The sequence below is a fragment of the Acomys minous genome (genome assembly GCF_964271855.1).
Source record: "Acomys minous genome assembly, chromosome: 17".
NCBI lineage: Eukaryota > Metazoa > Chordata > Mammalia > Rodentia > Muridae > Acomys > Acomys minous.
The window spans coordinates 60,883,840-60,895,431 of NC_140500.1; the positions used below are offsets into that span (position 1 = coordinate 60,883,840).

General features: G+C 47.0%; 1 long non-coding RNA gene across 1 annotated transcript; it reads left to right on the top strand.

Moving 5' to 3' along the window:
- The first annotated feature begins 3,299 nt into the window (after nucleotides 1-3,299).
- Nucleotides 3,300-8,143, top strand: LOC311587998. The gene is made up of 3 exons (XR_014776033.1): nucleotides 3,300-3,400; nucleotides 5,666-5,894; nucleotides 7,560-8,143. It is a non-coding gene; the product is annotated as an uncharacterized lncRNA (long non-coding RNA).
- The last annotated feature ends 3,449 nt before the right edge of the window (nucleotides 8,144-11,592 follow it).

Genomic DNA, 11,592 nt, shown 5'->3' on the forward strand with positions numbered 1-11,592 from the left:
TCGAGACAAGATTTCTCTGTGTAGCCTTGGCTATCCTGAACTCATTTTGTACACCAGGCTGGCCTCGAACTCACAGCGATCCACCTGCCTCTGCCTCCTGAGTGCTGGGATTAAAGGTGTGCACCACCATGCCCAGCTTGTTCCCTTTATTAACACATAGTGTCCTCCCCCATGATCTTTTCCAATTAGTTTAGTTTGAGAATGGCTATACTTTCAAAATTAATCTGCATATTTAATGTGGTGCCTACCAAAATTTCACAGATCTAGAAGAACTATCCAAAAATCCATGTGGGACCATAAGTGACCACGAGCAAGCCAACGCAATCATCAGAGTAAGAAAGGGGATTGCTGGAGTTATTACAATACCCAATCTCAAATTACACCGCAGAGCTACAGAGAACAGCCCGATACTGGCAAAAAGTAGACAAGTGATCAATAGATCAAAACAAAGGACCTGGAAATAGACCAACATAGCTAACTAATTTCTGACAAAGGAAACAAAAACATACATTGGAAAAAAGGGGCCTCGTCAACAAAATGGTTGAAACTGGGTAGCTGTTTGTAAAAGAATGAAGTTAGGTTAATTAATTTCACCTTGTACAAAAATAGTTGAAACAGATCAAAGACCTAAACTCATAAACATTGATTTATAGGGAACACTCTTCAAGACACCAAGGCAGACTAGAATTTTCTGAACAGAACTTCAATAGCACTGAACTAAACCCCAAGAATCAATAGATGGGTTGATCACGAATTAACATAGGGATAATATGAGATTAAAATGTTTCTGGGGTTGGGGATTTAGCTCAGTGGTAGAGCACTTGCCTAGCAAGTACAAGGCTCTGGCTTCAGTCCTTAGCTCTGGAAAAAAAAAGAAAAAAGAAAATACAAAATACAAAAGGTTTCCACACAGGAAGAGAAGCTACCATCACAGCATGCTGAGAAACATATCACGGGAGAACATACAAGGGGCCAACACCCAGAATTTACAAAGAACAGCAGAAATTAGATACCTAGGAAATAAAGCTGCCAATCAATAAATAGTATAGTAAGCCGAGTAGGCACTTTTATTCAAAGGAACAAATGGCCAATAACTATTTTAAAAAGTGTCCAGTATCCCCATATATCGGGTAAATGTAAATTAAAACTACTTTCAAATGCCACCTCATGCCAGTCAGAATGGTCATCCTCAAGAGATGATGGAAAAGATCTGGTGAAACAGCAATCTTTAATCCCAGCACTACAGAGGCAGAGGCAGAGGTCTGGGAGGTCAAGGCTAGCCTGGTCTACATAGTGAGTTCCAGGACAGGATAGCCAGGGTCACATAGAGACCTGTCTCAAAAAACAAAAACAAAACAAAACAAAACAAAACAAAACAAAACACTCTCATTCACTGCTTGTGGGGGTACAAATTAATGCAGTTGTTATAGAAATCATTCTGGAAGGATTTTTAAAATGTTAAATATAGGACCAGCGTATGACCCAGTCATTTCACGCCTTAAGTACATGCAGAGAATGCCATGTCCTCCCACAGAGATATGTATGTGTACATCCGTGTTTGTTGCTGTTCTATTCACTATAGCCAATGAGTGGAACCAGCCTGGATGTCCATCAACACATGAACAGACGATAAAAATCTGGCACATCTATAAAACAGAATGCCCTTCAGTTAAAAAGAAAAGTGAAATTACAAAAACTGGAAGGAGAATAGATGGACTTAGACCGTACTAAGGTAGCTCACTCAATCTCAGAAAGGAAAACCCTATTACTTTGATGCGGTGCATTCTACGGGTTTTGGCAACTGTTATACAACCTGTAGCCCGCCTCATAGGATCACCCGGATCCATTTCACACCACTGCAGGTTCTCTGCTAACAGGGAACCAGACTCATCTCTCCCCAAAATGTCAGCGGTGTGGAGCCATGCAGCACGCACCGCACGTGGCCTTCTCTCAGGAGTTTGCACTTGCTTCTGATCCCTCCCTCCCTGCCCCCCCCCTACTCCGAGGGAGGGGATCTCAGGGAATCAAGGCTGACTTTGACCTCCTCATTCTGCCTCCATCGCCTGACTGCTGGGATTACAGGTGTGGGCTGCCACCCTTGGCTAGAAGCTCAGTTATTTTTAGTGTTGAGTGGTACTCCACTGTTGGAGTGCAGTACACTTTGATCGTTTTGACGTTTTCTCAGTTACACATGAGGCTGCTATAAACAACACACATATGTTTTGTGTGGATGGAAGTGTTTTTTTTTTTTTTAACTGTGAGTAAAGATCAAGGGACATGATTATTGGACTAAAGAACTTTTTTTTAGCTAAGAGGTTTTTTTTAGTATGTGTCAAAATGATTTAACCATTGGCATACAACAACAAACAAACAACAGAAGAGAACAGATCTGCTGGGATGTCACCTAAGGGGTGACACCTACATTGTCCATCAGATACTTGGCCCCCCATATGACAGTCCAGCAGTCCCTTCTGGAGCTGGGGCCAGATCCAACTGTGGAGCTAGGAGGCATCTACCAGCCACAAAACCCCTTCCACTGTCCTTTGTTTATTGTGTTGACTTTGATGATTTCAGGACAGCGTCCATGTCTGTAGCCTGGAACTTGCTAACTTGGCCAAGTTGGCTTCAAATACCCTTCCGTCTTCTTGCCTCTGCTGCCAAGTTCTGGGATCACAGTGGCTGCCTCCCATGCTCCTTCAGCCCAGGGCTGACTTCCTGTTGCCCCTGCTCTTACACAGCACATCGCTACAGAAAACCAGAACACTGAGGTGCTTCGGTCTAGCACGGAATAATGAGAGGTTCCCAGGTCCAACACACAGCCCTGGCTGGCTCGCCTTCAGTCCTCAGTTTTTCCTTTCTCTATTTCAGACACAGCAGAGCAATCCAATGCACTTATACCCACCATGTACCCATGGGTTTCTACAACCCGTGTTCCCTCATCCCCACAACCTTAACTGAAATGATTCCAAATGAATGAACAAGACAGACTTGGACTTTGTCACGCAGAGGGCAATTAACCTAGGAACAGGATTGCGCTCTCCCACCGTTATCCTTTTATATGGTCAAATTGCTTTCTAAAAGGATTAACTCAAGTCAGCCTATAAAACCAAAGGCTTCTAAATTAAGCCTAAGGGAGAAGCACATGAGCCTGGATAACTGACACGTCCGTCCAAGAGAAGGCAGTAACCAGTTAGGAATTGTGAGATGCTGGGGATTTCCCAGCCACTGGCGAGCCAGCCCTGCCCGGCCAGCTTGTATTTGTATGCATAAATGAAAGGGCACAGAAGATACAGTGACATGAAATAGGGCACAGTCCCGGAAAGCCTTGTATCTACAGGAGAGGAGGAACTGAGGGCAGACGCCAGGCAGGGCTATCCCCTCCTGTCTTCCAGGTAAGGAGGTGCAGAGTGGGCAAGGCACATCAGGGTCAAGGCAGGACCTTTGTCACCCAGTCCAGCACCCTGCTGTCCTGGAAAACATTCCTGAGACAGCTACTCTTTTCTTTTCTTTTCTTTTCTTTTTTTTCCTTTCCTGTTCCTCCTCCTCCTCCCTCTCTCTGTCCCTGTCCCGCCTCTCTCACCCCCTCCCTCTCTCACCCTCTGTCTCCTCTCTTTCTTGGCAGGCTCTTACCTTGTTTATGTGCTGCTGGGGATGGAGCCCAAGGCTTCCTGCCTGCCAGGGAAGGACTCTACCCACTGAGCTACCTCCCTAGGCCTTAATTCCATTCTAGAAAGTTAAAATATTGGGCTCATTTAAAAATTAAAAACTAAAGCTGGGTGTGGTGGCGCACGCCTTTAATCCCAGAACTCGGGAGGCAGAGGCAGGCGCATCTCTGTGAGTTCGAGGCCAACCTGGTCTACGAAGTGAGTCAAGGACAGCCAAGGCTACACAGAGAAACCCTGTCTCAAAAACCAAAACAAAACGAAATAGAAATAAAAACTATATAGAGTGGATATACTCAAGGTATACTGTGTGTACATATGAAATTGTCAAATAATAAACAAGATATTAAAACATAACAAGATATATGTGGAAATCATCTTTTTATCTCTTAGTAATTTCTTAGGTGCCGTGTGTGTGTGTGTGTGTGTGTGTGTGTGTGTGTGTGCGCGCGCTGAGGCAGAAGATTGTTGTTGCATGCCTCCCTCAACTGCTTTCAGCCTTTTAAAAACTATTATCTTTTGTATGTATGTGTGTGGTGTGTATATGTGCGTGCCAACACACACAATATTAGTGCCTGCAGAAGCCAAAAAGAAGGTATCGTATTCCCAGGAATGGAATTACAGTCACTGTGATGTTACCATAGGTGGGTGCTGGGAACTGAATTCTTGTCTTCTGGAAGATTGACGCTCTCAACCACTGAGCTATTTCTCCACCCTGATCTCCTTTTCTTTTGCAATGGTTTCGTACTGAGCCTGGAGCACATCAATTTAGCTAGTCTGGTTGGCTGATTAGCTTCGGGACTCCACCTCTCTCTCTCTGCTTGCCCGGCACTGGGCTTACCTATGTGTGCCACCACATCTGGCTTTTATGTGTGCGCTGCGGACGTGGCGAGAACTTTACTGAGTGAGCCTTCTCCTTTGCCCCATGCATATAGTTTTTGGCAGGCATTATTCTGATGCCTTCCAAAGAGCTTGTACCACTTTGAAATCCTTCTGGGAGGACAGGTGTGCTGGTCCTCGCTGGAGACCTGCCTTCTTGAGCTACATTGTATTTGGACTAACGTCCCATGTTGTTTCGTCTCTTGAGCACAGAGTTTTGGGACACGCTTGGTAACATGAGCAACCAGCTTAGACTTACCAACTTGGCACAACAGGTGGCTAGAGTGTTGGTGTCTCTCACCCAGGGTCACCTCCTCCTTTCGCTTCTCTTTGGGAGGCCATTGCTTAGAATAGCCCCGAATGTTGAGCAATCAGGTGGCTCAGGAATGACCCTGTGAATGCAAGGGACAGTTACTAAGAGTTCACTCTGACCCAGGGAGACACCAAGGCACAGAAGACTGAGACACTCTTCCAAAATGGGGCTAAGACAGAGTAGAGGTCATTTTGGGAAGGAAACACTTTGAGCCACACTTGTCCCTTGCTGGAGAGGTTCGGGTCATTGGAAGGAAACAGAGAGTGGCGTTGAGGACTGGCTCTAGACTGAAGACAGACAACGGAAGCAGTCGTTAGCTCTGTTGATGAAGATTCTCTTAATGAAGATCACAAGGGTTGGGGTTGGGGGCAAAGGGAGTCCAGGGCAACAGTCTGGTAAGGTGTGAGAATCTAGGTGTAGGTCAAGAGATCGATCCAGTAAAGATGTTTCCGTAGGGAGAAAGCCAGCAGAGGTTGGAGGTTGTAAACAAGGAAAGGCAGGTATGGTTCATGTTGTGGGGTAGAATGGCTAGGGACAGAGCTGTCATCTAGTTATCCAGGGAGCTGGCTGAACTATCCTTTCTCAGAGAGTAGTGTCTCTCTTCTGTTCTCTACCCAAGAAACAGCCTATCAGTAGATGTAGGCTCAAAAGTCATTTCCCGGCCTTCAGGCTATTTATTATACTCCTACCCAGATTCAGGGGTCTCTGACCACCCCTGGTTAGGTGTGCAGGCACAGAGCTCAAATATGAACATCCTTACCATGGCATAGGTAATAAAAAAAACCTATGGTTCCTTACACAGAAAACAGAGTGCAGATGCTCCAAGAAGTCAACTACTCAACTCAGGGGAGAAGATGGCTCATGGAAGAAGAGGGAGGTACCCACAAAATACAAGGAGTGATTGAAGAGAAACCATAATGGAAAAAGCGTTGATGACAACCGTCCAGAGGAAAGACCTGAACACAGGTTACGGTGACGTCAAGTGGTAGAGCCCTGGACGTTTGACACGATGCCTGTGGGCAGGTATCAGTTTATTAAAAGTGAGTGAGACCAGAACAGAGGGAGGAAGGAAGTGGTCAGGAAGGGGGGACAACTTTCTGGGTGCCTGTTGGGGGAGAGGTGCTTGGCTTTATGGTGGGATAGATCTGAGCTACTGCTTCTTCTTGCTCCTCCTTCTCCTCCTCCTCTTTCCCATCCTCTTCCTCCTTCCTCCTCTTCCTCCTCCTCCTCCATCTCCTGTAGCCCAGGCTGGTCTTGAACTCACTAAGGTCCAGGATGACCTTGAACTTCTGCTCTTCCCACTTTCACCTCTGGAGTGCTGGGATGGCAGACGTGTGCTCCCACGTCTGCTCTATGTGGGGTGCTGGAGTTGGAATTTAGGACTTCGTGGACTTCATGCACGCTAGGCAGGCACCCTACATCTAGCCAAGATCTGAGCTGCTTTCAATGCCAGTGGAAAGGGTTCAGGAGCTAACAGGAGGCAGGTGTGTGTCGGGCAGGTAAAAAGGGCCAGCTGATAGAATAACAACGGGCTTGAGGAAGAGTGTGGGGGCATTAGAGGACATAAGAGGCATTCTTTTTAAATAGGTTTAAAAATATTTATTTATTTATTTATTTAGCCTTTTAGAGACAGGGTTTGTCTCTCTCTCTCTCTCTCTCTCTCTCTCTCTCTCTCTCTCTCTGTGTGTGTGTGTGTGTGTGTGTGTGTGTGTGTAGCCCTGGCTGTCCTAGAACTTGCTCTGTAGACCAGGCTGGCCCCAAACTCACAGAGATCTTCCTGTCTCTGCCTCCTGAGTGCCAAGATTAAATGCATGTGTCACCACTGCCCTGGCTATTTTTTTTTTTTTAAATCTTTTTGAAATAGGGTCTCATGTAGCCTAGGCCATCCTCAAACTTACCATGTAGTTGTTGAGGACACTGAATCCAAGTGTGCCGTGAAGTTCAGGCTGTATTAGTCTTCTTTATCCCAAACTTGCCTTTCCTGGGTACCCACGCCCCATGTTTACCCTCTGCAGGTTTTTTTTTCCCCTGAGACAGGGTTTCTCTGTGTAGCCTTGGCTGTCCTGGACTCGTTTTGTAGACCAGGCTGGCCTTGATCTCACAGTGATCCACCTGCCTCTGCCTCCCGAGTGCTGGGAGGTGCTGGGAGTGTGCCACCACCGTCCACTGCCCACCTACGCCCTGCAGTTTGACTGTGGTGGCACACCATGCGTATCTGCTCCTGTGACTCTCCTCTGTTCCTTAGCTTACCCTGGACCCATTGGCGATTGTTTCAGCTACATTCTCGTCAGTGACCCACAACTTGCTCTCACCTGTGTCAAGGTCACTTCCTAACTTGGTCACCCCTCCCGTTTGTTTTCTATGCTTGAGTTGAGCTAGAGAAAATTCAGTCAGACTGGCCGGGGGGTGGGGGGTGGGGGTGGTGGTGGTGGAGGGTGGGGAGGGCAGACTGATGACTTCCTCCCTCAGCTGGTTCTCAACACTGTTAAAAGAACTTTATATCCTGCCCTCAGTCGGCATTTTAAAAGACAGCGTCTTTGTTCATTCGTTGAGAACTTCATATAATGTATTTTGATCACATTCACCCTCCCCCCGCCTCCCTGACCTGCCCCTCAGTCAGTACATTTCAGACATCTCATATCAACTTGCCAGGCCTTTGGAGTCCCCTCTCCTCCTCTAAATGCCGAGGTCTCCTTACTCTCCAGATTCATACACAGTAGAGAACGAAGATGAGCATTGGCTGCGTCACTGCGGAGGGTGGCAATTCTGTGTCCAGAATATGAAGAGAAAGGACACTGGTCAGTCCTTGCAACAAGGCTGATGTCACCGGCTTCGGGGTAAAGAAACTCAGCATTAATATGGAAGAGATAAAAGAAGCAACGGGAGAGTCCAGTCCAGGACAATGATTTCAACCCTAAAAAGAAGACATTTATTTTCAGATCCTTTGGGCAGCTGTGGAAGCCTTTGTTAAAGGGGCACTCAGAGGCAGTCTCTGAGGTTATCCATGCCAGCCACCGAATAGTGGTGGCTAGTCACAGGTGTTCCCGGAACGCAGCAGGATCCAGTGAGGGGGGAAGAACAGGAAGCCGGGGCCTCCTATGCAGTGGCTGCAGCAACTGAGATGTTTTCAACACTTCTGTGTGGCAACTTCTCTCTTTTTTTTCTTTTAAGAGTTCATTATTAGGGCTGGAGTGATGGCTCAGAGGTTAAGGGCACTGACTGCTCCTCCAAAGGTCCTGAGTTTAATTCCCAGCAACCACGCAGTGGCTCACAACCATCTATCATGAGAGCTGATGCCCTCTTCTGGCCTGCAGGTGTACATGCAGGCAGAACACTGTATATGTGTGTATATATATATATATATATATATATATATATATATATATATAATATTAAAAATAACTCATTATTATTTTTTAAAATGATGTGTATGTGTCTCTGCATGTGAGTGCAGAGCCCACGGAGGCTTGCAGAGGGTGACAGATCCCTTAAAATGGGAGTTACAGGTAGTTGGGCACCACCAGGTCTCCAGCCCTGTTTTTGTTGTTTTTTATTTTGTTTCATGGATTTTTGTTTTGTTTCTTTGTTTTGTTTTGAGTCAGAGTCTCACTGTGTTGCCCCAGCTAGCTTGGAACTCACTATATAGATCACCCTAGCCTCAAACTCACAGAGATCCACCTGTCTCTGCCTCCTGAGTGCTGGGCTTAAAGTGAGTACCATTATGTACGGCCCCAGTTGTTTCTTATCGCAGTCAAATTGGTAATCAAAAGTAATCATCATGAATGTTTTTTCAGGTTGGTGCGATCAGTTCTGTCCTCATGAACAGATGTTTCACCAACAGATGAACAAGGCTACAGCTCAAGCAAGAGGAAGACAGACAGACAGACAGACAGAGCTTGCCAGGGCCTGGAGAATGGTTAAATACATGGTTAAACACATGCCCTTGCAGAGGACCAAAACCCACATGGCAGTTTATAAGCATCCATAGCTCCAGTTCCAGGAGATCCAACGCCCTTTTCTGAATGCCATGGGTACCAGGCCCAGACATGGTGTGTAGATGTACAAGCATGCAGAACAGGCATATGCATACAGTAAAATGCAAAACACACAAAAATAAAGAAACAAGAAAACAAACAACCAGGGCATTAATGAAACACACTTTGTGTGTATGTGTGTGTATGTTTGAGAGAGACATATAGAGACAGAGGAGAGTCAGGCAGAGAAGAAAGAGACAGACAGATGGAGACTGATGGGGGAGATTTACCAAAGAGGATTAACTAGGGTAGGAAGGGAGAGGAAATCTACATTGAAAGTGAGTGGTACAACAGGGTGTGATGTTAGACGCTTGTAATCCAAGAGCTCGGGGAGGCAGAGGCAGGACAATTGCTATGAATTTGAGGTTAGCCTGGTCTACAAAGCAAGTCCAGGATAGCCAGGACTACACAGAGAAACTCTGTCTTGAAAAAACAGCAAAAACAACAACAATGACAAACCAAAAAGAAAGAAAAGAAAAGAAAAAGAAAGGAAGAAAGGAAGGAAGGGAGTGGTACCTTCCCATGGGATGGGGCCAAGACTTTAACTAAAGGGGGAAAAAAAAACCTGGCTGGGCACCAACACCCTCCCTGCTTTTCTACTTCTTGTAGACGGAAGTAGATGGGCATGTGCTGCCCTAGGGGAAAACCTACTGCTCTGCCAAAAGGAACACAGAAATACAGTGACATCACACCTTCTAAGCAAATATGTTCTCCCCCAGGAAAGGCAGGAGGTAAGCAAAAAGCACAAAAGTTTGGAAGACTTTTGACAGCCCAACCCCAACAGAATGACCCAGAGTGAGCTGCTGCTGGAGTTGAAAGACTCTGAGCTGCCAAACTGCAGAAAAAGATGTGGGGCTGCAGAGCTGCCTGCAGGGTGCATAGAGTGGTCCAGGGTTGCATTGGTGAGGGGCGTGTCACTCATGTTGGATAGGCTTTCTGGTGATGCAGCTACTTTTGAGTGGTCCCTGCTCTTTGTAAGTGACCCCATCACCCATAGTCCTGTTAGTGACAACCAAAAACTCACTGGTTTAACCAACCCGGATGCTGGTACAGTCCTTACTTTGGTCTACCTTTCCAGGATGGTTGGAGTATATGAGCGTGTTTTGTGTCCCCATGGAAATCTGTCACACAAGAGCCAGGCAAGCACCCTGCCAACTGAGCTAAGTCTCTTGTGTCGTGTTGTGGTCACAGCTCTCCAGAAGTGCACAAGCTGGTTAGGAACACAAGGCACACTCACATGTCAAGTGGTCATGGGACAAAGGAGGCATTATGGGCATGACTGATGGGGACAAACAGCGTTCTAGAAGGCCAGAGAAGCTGCAAGGCAGGGAAGGGATGTTGACAACAGTGGTCTGGAAAGGGGTCATTCGTGCATGCAGGGAGGGAACAGTGAAGCAAACTTCCCTGCCCTCCCTTCCTCGCCAGCTGCTGGGAACCCCTTTGTGTTGCAATGACCAGAACAAAAGGCTAACTTGGCCTTTTTCAGGAAGATGCTGTCATTAGAAGAAGGCGCTAACAAGGGCAGAAAAACACCCCACTCCCTCATGGCCTGATCAGAGCTGGCTGGAGAGGTGGAGGGGGGTGAGGGGGGCTGTCTTTCAACTAAAGCCTGGTCTTTGACTCGGCTAATGACTGTACTCCCAGAGTCTCAATAACCTATATTGTGAGAATTGTGGGGAGCACAGGCTGCCCTGGGTTGACCCTCCCATGAGCTTGCTGATGAGAGAGAGTGCTGTGGTTCTCTGTTTGCCAGCTGTATGGTCAAATCCCGCTGTGGCCTGTGGTTTTGGAGTCCTCATGAACACACCCTCAAGCCCTGAGAGTGGTACCCAGATGAGGATGGCTCTTGAGATGTGTGGCTCCCAATATCCATTTTATTTAGTTGTATCTCTTATTTGCTTATTTTTCCACTCTAGAAACTGAACTCAGGACTTCATGCATGCCAGGTGAGTAATGGATTCTACCGCTAAGCTATGCTCTTAGCCTCCTAGTTTCCACTTTAGTTGGGAGAAAGAGGTCAGGATGCACATCAGGAGACAGATTCATTCTTTGGGCCTCAGTGAGTGTCAGCTCTGGGGCTTGGGGGTGGGGTGTGGGGTAAGAGTCAAATACATTGACTTGACCCTGGTGGGTCAGGCAGGGGCTGAGTGCCCCTATCATATCAGGGTGTGGCTGGCAGTTCTTCCCCCCCCCCCCATTCTGCAGTTTAACTTTGATTTTCTTTTAGCTGTGTAGCTTTCAACTTGAAATAGTATCTAACATGGCTCTCAGACTGCCTATACTATGTTATGGTTTCTTGGTGAGCTGAGGCTCAGTTTCCTTTTCTGTAAAATAGAAATAATGATAACATAAATGTCATGGCACCATGGGAAGGTGTGGATGGGAGACCACTTGTACAGTCTAGGACATGGTGTGTCCTGGGGCTCACCCGGCATTGCTGCTGCCACTGCCGCTGCTGCTGCTGCCACCACCGCCGCCCCTGCTGCTGCTGGATATATAGCCCACTGCAAACAAGAAACAATGATTCCTAGTGTCCCCAGAAGCTGCTGTGACCCTGCCTCAGAGTCCCAGATGCCTCTTCTGCCTCAGAGTCCCAGATGCCTCTTCTGCCCTCTGCAGTTGTAGGTGCTTTTCCTCAAGCACCCTGATGGCGTGCTACTGTCCTTCCTGCAGGGCCCAGCATGTGACAGGGGGTTTCCAGGGC